Raw genomic sequence first — 7,168 nt, forward strand, 5'->3', positions numbered from 1 at the left:
TATGCTTTCGTAGCCGTCTAAATTTCTTTGTTTTAGTGTGATGGGCTCTCTACTTAAAAGATGGAATATTTCAGCTTGTGTGATGGTTTCTTTTTAACAGTGAATACATTAGCATAGCTATTTTAACTAAAATTATGCCCTTTTTTTCCGTATATAGAAAGGTGTTTTAAATGCTATTTTGCTAAAGAGTAAACAGTGCTGACAATTTTGTTTCCCACTGGTAAATTGTACAAGATCACTACATGTGTCTTCTACAAAAATGCATTTCATTCTCTGACCTAAAGGTTCTTATCTTTTATTCAGCAATATCTGTTATTAAACTTGCTTGGTTTAGTGTTTCATTAATTCATCAAAAACAGAAAAGGAAATCTAAGACACAAAAGTCTTATGTATTTTTGGGCCAAGATCCAGAAAATGTCGTTGTAAATGTCTGCTTTTATATTTTATCCTCTTATTTTAAAAAAAAATTCTATTTTGTCTTTCTAAAGTTTAAAGTTGTAACATTTAATCTAGTAGTGTTATATTTCGTGTATAAATTGTATGGTACAACAAGTTAAATTGTATTTTAAAATACTTATTATACTCTTAAAAATGGTGGAAATGTGTAAGAATATTTTATTTTTTCTCAAATTAGGTGGCTTTATCCAATTGTACCATATAATATGTATATGCGGAATGGTGACGAAATAGCAAGTGTGAAAAGTTCCTCATAATGAATTTTCTTACTGGTAGCCGACAGCTTGGCTAGGCTGACCGAAAATGCTAGGAACAATAACTTGATACTCAGTATCGGCCCTTCACCGAACTGCCAAACGACTCTTATACAATGCGCTGACGACACCATATTTTTCTCTGAACCAAGAAAATTCATTATGAGGAACCTGCAGTTCCTCTGGAAATTCTTCAAATGGGCCTTTGGGCTTAGGATCAACAAGGATAAATTGGAGCTATACTACTTAGGATCCGACCCCCGGAAAGGCGACAGACTGGCTAACATCTTAGGATGCAAAGTTGGAAAACTTTCGTTCCGTTACCTGGGCCTGCCGCTATACAATAAACACCTTCGCAAAGAAGACTGGGATGTGGTAATTAACTGTATAGAAGTAAGAATCGATGGATGGAAAGCAAAACTTCTCTCCCAAGGGGATAGACTCACTCTAGTAAACTCGGTTCTGACCAACCTGCCACTTTTCTACCTCTCCATCTTCAAAGCTCCCCATTGGGTTCTACATCGTATTGAAGCCCTGAGAAGAGCCTTCTTCTAGAAAGGATGCCCCAAAATCACCGAGGGCGCCTGCCTAGTCAGTTGGAAAACCGTTTGCAAAAGCAAGGAAGAAGGCGGGTTGGGTATCAAAGATTTAGAGTCTATGAACGTGCCTCTTCTGACCAAATGGTGGTGGCGTTTTTTTAGCGAGCCACACCTACTTTAGTGTAAGCTGATAAGATCTCTTTACTACACTAGACGCACGCCGCTACACGAGGGCTCAGCTTTCGTCCTGTACTCCCAGTGGCGGAAAAGCGTGATCCGGTATCGTGACGTGTTCAAATGCGGAGTAACGTACGATCTTGGCGACGGCAATAATATCAGGTTGTGGTCTGACATCTGGATTGGAGAGATCCCCCTAAGCACTATGTTCCCGGATATTTATGCCAGCATTACGAATAAGGACGTCAGAGTCTCACAATGTTGGAACTTCCATGGCTGGAGATGGTGTTTCATTTGTTGAGGGTTTGTGGCGTCCAATTCCACCGACAACCTTAGACAGTTTATACTCTTCAAGGAACTACTCCGTCAACATAGCCCCAATACCACCCCGAATTTGCCTAGATGGAGGTGGACCTGTAATCAACTGTTCACGGTCAAATCCCTCTACCAGTTCATTGACACCACCGGACAAAGGGACCAGATGAATCAACTTATCTGGAATTTAAAAATTCCAGTTAAAATTAAAGTCTTCATTTGGGTCTTACTACGCAAGAGACTACTCACTGCTGATAGACTGCTTGCACGCGGGATGTCGGTCGGGTCTCAGTGTGTATTTTGTGTGTTTTCTATGGAAAGTTGCGACCACCTCTTCAACAACTGTGTCTTTGCTCGTTTCTTACTTATCTGGGCGGATGTACCCGTTGGAGACTCGTGCGATGTCCGGGACCTTTGGGCTAACTTATCTGCTATCAAGGACCCAACGAAAAAATCAGAAGCGCTAACTTTTTTGGCAGGAATCTAATGGGTAGTGTGGACGGAACGAAACAACTTTATCTTTGGTTCGAAGACCCCCAACGCCACCCGGGCCTTTGACCGCTTCATTCTTCTGACGAAATCGTGGACCGAAATCCCCTGATCGCACGCACAACTATATTTCTCTACTTTCTTTCTTGTTTTTTTCCTTTTTTGTCTCGCTCTCTCCTACTCTCACCTTTTCTCCATTCTGCTTTGTCTTTTTTGATTTTGGCTCACTCCGGAGGCCCCATTGCTGCTTCCACACTGTACGCTTAGTTCATTTCACTTAATCAATGAAGCAGGTAGCTCGCTACCTATTTCTCAAAAAAAAAATATTCAAGGAAAAAAATAGAGGGTGCAAAAGCAGATATTTGGAAAGAAATTTTTGTATTTTGGCTATAAAAATTGAGCAATGCTCTTGGTACCTTTAGGGCATATTTGGTTCATAATTGAAATAAAAATGAGAAATGAAATTGAACTATATTGCAATAAAAAATAAAATGACGAATGATCTAAATATATTTAGTTTATTATTAGAATAGAAATCTAGATATGCCTAAAATTTTGACAGGAAGGTTTTCGTTAAAAGAGATAAGCGTAAGCAAGAGTAAGGAGGAAAAGGGGTTTGTGAGAAAGGGTTTTGAATTGTTTACTCTAGAATTGACCAGTCCAAAAGTCAAAACCAGATTAGCTCATAAATGAATTAGATCATTTTTATTTCAAAGTTAAATGAGAATCAAAATCCATTTTTTTTGTAAAATAAACAATAACTATCAGAATCAATGAATCTTATTTCGATTTCAGAGTCTAAAATAAGTGAACCAAACGAATCCCTTTAATTAGATGTAAGATTTACACTCTGCTCATCCTAAGGCCCATATTCTCATTCTTTCTTATTAACTTTTTTTCTTTGAAAAAACTTCAAATACCATCCCTATAGTGTCAAGCCCCGGATTACTCGTTTCCTCGGGCACGCCAATAGACCCGCCGTATACATAGAAATTTTTTCTGTATACAAAGCGAAGCTGTAACTGTACTTGTAATAATACAACACTACAACCAATAGTATAGAGCTGCTAGAAAAATGAACAAGAGTATATAATAAAAATGGATCAGTACATACACAGTATCCTGGTACAAAACACTCGCTCCAGCGAGGTATAACATTAGTATGTAATGAACCAAAAACTACAACTACCTGTAGCTGGTACTCCACTAGCTCTGGCTCGTCTGGTAGGGCTCTAACTCGCAACGCCCTTGCCACGATCAGGATCAGCAGCAACCGAAGACGACGACTTTGCAAAACAAAAAGGAACAACAGGGCGTGAGAACTACTGTAAAAACAAGTAGTCCTCAGTGGGTGCCGCCCTCAACATCATCAGTCCACCCACTAAGTCTACAGAAGGGAGCTGGAAAAGTAAGTAATGCTGGAACAAATCTACTGCTAAAAACCACTCTACTGTCATACTCTAACACCAACAATCTATAGAAAATGTCAATCCTGACCTAATCTCACTAGGGACTGTAAGCATATCCGTCCCAGGGACTGTGAACACATCCGTCCCGCCTTTCGAAGCTAAAGCTAGCTCCATACTAAGTAGTCAGTGGATAGCAAGTCCAAACAGGACACCTCGACATCAACGCAGAAGCACTAAGCCCGACTCCGAAGTGGCACTCATGGGCGCTACCCAACCGAGTATGCAAGCATATCCCTGTCGAGCTCAATCAGGCTTTCGCAAGCTATAGTCAAGTACACTGGATCCAACTGGTCTAACAACCAACGAATCACGTGCCCTCGGCACAATCTGATGCCAAAACGGCAATCTGAGTCCACCGTCAATCCCGACGGCCCCCAACAGTCCGGAACAGTCTGAACACTACTGTAAAATAGGCTCGGGATCCCAGCACGAGCGTAACAGCAATCTACATTACCTGGGATATCCACCACGTTGATACTGCGGCGATACAAAATAACAACGGCTCCTAGAGCTAAATCTGGTAGTGTAAGCATATGACACGTTATAATCGTAGTTTCTCCTAAGTCATAACCAAGTCCAACATGTGTAAGTAGATATAATCAAAAGTCGAGGCTCCAATTCAGATTTTGAAGATAAAAACACGAAATCCATGAATCGAGCAATTTCTATATACTAAACAACCCGATGAATACATGTCGACCATATAGCTACTTAGAAGACAAACCGATGATTAACCCACCTCAAGAGCTACTCCCAATCTGGCGCAACATCGAAACAGCGAAAATCCACGCTCGCCCGGCCTCCCAACACAGCAACTACGATGCTCGTGTGCTCGAACGGCTCCGTGGCGCGACGTCAGCGACAATCCAACTCCACCTGAGCTCCTCCACAACGCACAGTCGAGCTAGAGAGAGAGAGAGGAGAAGAAAATAGTAAAACCTCCTTCTCAGCTCTACAACACGCCTATATAGGCTGTGGGGAGGGGTGGTACAAACGAGGTGAGAAAAGACCAAAAAGCCCTCTCACCTACCCTGGTGTACCGGTACACGGGCATTCGTACCGGTACAAATGGCAACCCGAGAGCAACTGCGCAGAAACAGGCGAAGTGTACCGGTACACATCCGATGTTGTACTGGTACAAAAAGTGTACCGGTACACCTCTGATGTTGTACCGGTACAACAAGCAGGAAATCTGCAATTTGCAGATTCCAATGCTGATTCCTGCTCTCGCGTCCCCACTGAGTCCGTTTGTGTCTATTTCGCGCCAACGCGACTCGGACTTGTCCTGACACTCTCCCGACGTGTCGACAAGCCTCGACTGCTGTATACCAGGGATACTACATATAGTTTCGTACTTTCTAACTTTAGTACCTTGTGGTTTAAAATATATCACTTTCCTACCCTGTAGTTTTATTTTTCTCTTTTTATTATCTACTCTACTAATTTTTTTGTTAAATCAATGACAAAGTTAAAACTAAAGGGTATTAAAGTAAATATCCAATAAACCATACGTGGGGTATTTGAAGTTTTTTATATATAATTTAGCGAAAAGTTAACGGAGGGGTTGACAAAAACAGAAAAATAAAACCACAGGGTACTAAATTGATATACTTTAAACCAAATGGTACTAAAGTGAAAAAGTGCGAAACCACATGGGTGGCATTTGAAGTTACCGTTTTTCTTTAACTAAGATACACTTTAAACCATATGGTACAAAAGTGAAAAAGTGCGCAACCACTTGTTAAAATTAAAGGGTATTAAAGTGAATATCCAATAAACTATAGGTGGGGTATTTGAAGTTTTTTATATATAATTTAACGAAAAGTTAACGAAGAGGTTGACAAAAAAAGAAAAATAAAATCACATGGTACTAAATTGATACACTTTAAACTATATGGTACTAAACTTAAAAAGTGCGAAATCACATGGATGGAATTTGAAGTTACCGTTTTTCTTTAACTAAAACCAAAAGAGTTTTTGCGAACCCTAATATTAAAAAAAAAATTAGATTACATCTATATATATATATATATAGTCCGGCTACTGTACTATCGATAGTACCAAGCCCTTGGTACTATTGAGTTTTCTATCGTTAGATCTATCCGTTGATCATTTCCACCCGTTAGATTATCTATTACTCTATATGAATCCTCAATAAAATTGATGACATGGCAAGCCCTCCTTTTTTCAAATTTTTTAAATTTTTTAAATTTTTTAATGGTGGTTCATTTTTTTTATTCTTACATTTAATGTTATTAATAGTTATAACTCCATTAATACTCACCTCTTAATTACTCTTTAATTTTATTTATATCCCATATAAATTTTTTAATAGTGAAATATTTAAGACATTAATTATAAAGAGAAAAAACTGTCTAATTATTGCCCAAGAATAATGGCTTCAGTTTTACATGTTTATATTTTTACTATCTTATTATATTTAATGTTGCTAATGATAGCTGCATATTACATGCATATGTTTTCCTTTCCTAATTAATTAAATAAATACTATACTTTAGGTGACAAATTAATATGTGGTAGTAAATATAGCTTCTCCAAGCTTGATAAACCCCAAACCCCACATCCGCGATCTCTCTGTCGAGCTCTTCCGCTCTCCTTCCCAAACCCTAAAACCCCAACCTTTCCTCTTCCTCCGCACCCTCCCTCGCCGCCGCCCCTCCGATCGGCGGCACCTCGATCCTCTCCGCCGGCCCCGCCGCCGTCCAGGCGGCGGTGGCCATCTAGAAGGAGACCCCGGAGGAGGAGCGGCCGAAGACCTTCCTCCACATGGCGGACCTCGCTATCGCCACGTCCGTGGGCGCGCGGTTCGAGCGGATGATCCGCGAGGCCCTTGACGAGGTGTGCGCGGCGCTCAAGGCCGCGGACGGGGGCGCCGCGTTCAAGGAGGATGTGTGGTCGCGCCCATTTACAACAATTTCAAACTCTTATACGACCCCCACTCCTACCCTCGATCACTCCTTTCTCGAAAAAATGTAAGAACTCTATAAGTTTTTAATTTTTATCCACCGCATCGCGTGAATTCCTACACTATATACATCATTGCTAAACTAAAAATATAACTAAAATATCTCTATTTCCGGTATAGGGACAACTCATTCTTTTTTATACTATTCATGAAAATTTAGGCATGGAGTGGAGTTTAATATCTAAATTTCTTTCTACAGCTTTATTTATTTATTTATTTATACAGAATCTACCCGCTGCAACGCGCGGGTGCCTTCACTAGTATTAGTAAACCAACCACCCACTCAACCCTAGGGGACCAGTATCAATTTAACCGGGGACCACTATCATCCTAACCGCACATCTTTTCATCCAACGGCCAAAAACTCAATAATACCATGGGCTTGGTACTATTGATAGTATAGTAGCATAATTCTTCTCTCTCTCTCTCTCTCTCTCTCTCTCTCTCTCTCTCTCTCTCTCTCTCTCTCTCTTTCTCTCTCTC

Source organism: Ananas comosus, linkage group 19 (genome assembly GCF_001540865.1).
Source record: "Ananas comosus cultivar F153 linkage group 19, ASM154086v1, whole genome shotgun sequence".
Lineage (NCBI taxonomy): Eukaryota > Viridiplantae > Streptophyta > Magnoliopsida > Poales > Bromeliaceae > Ananas > Ananas comosus.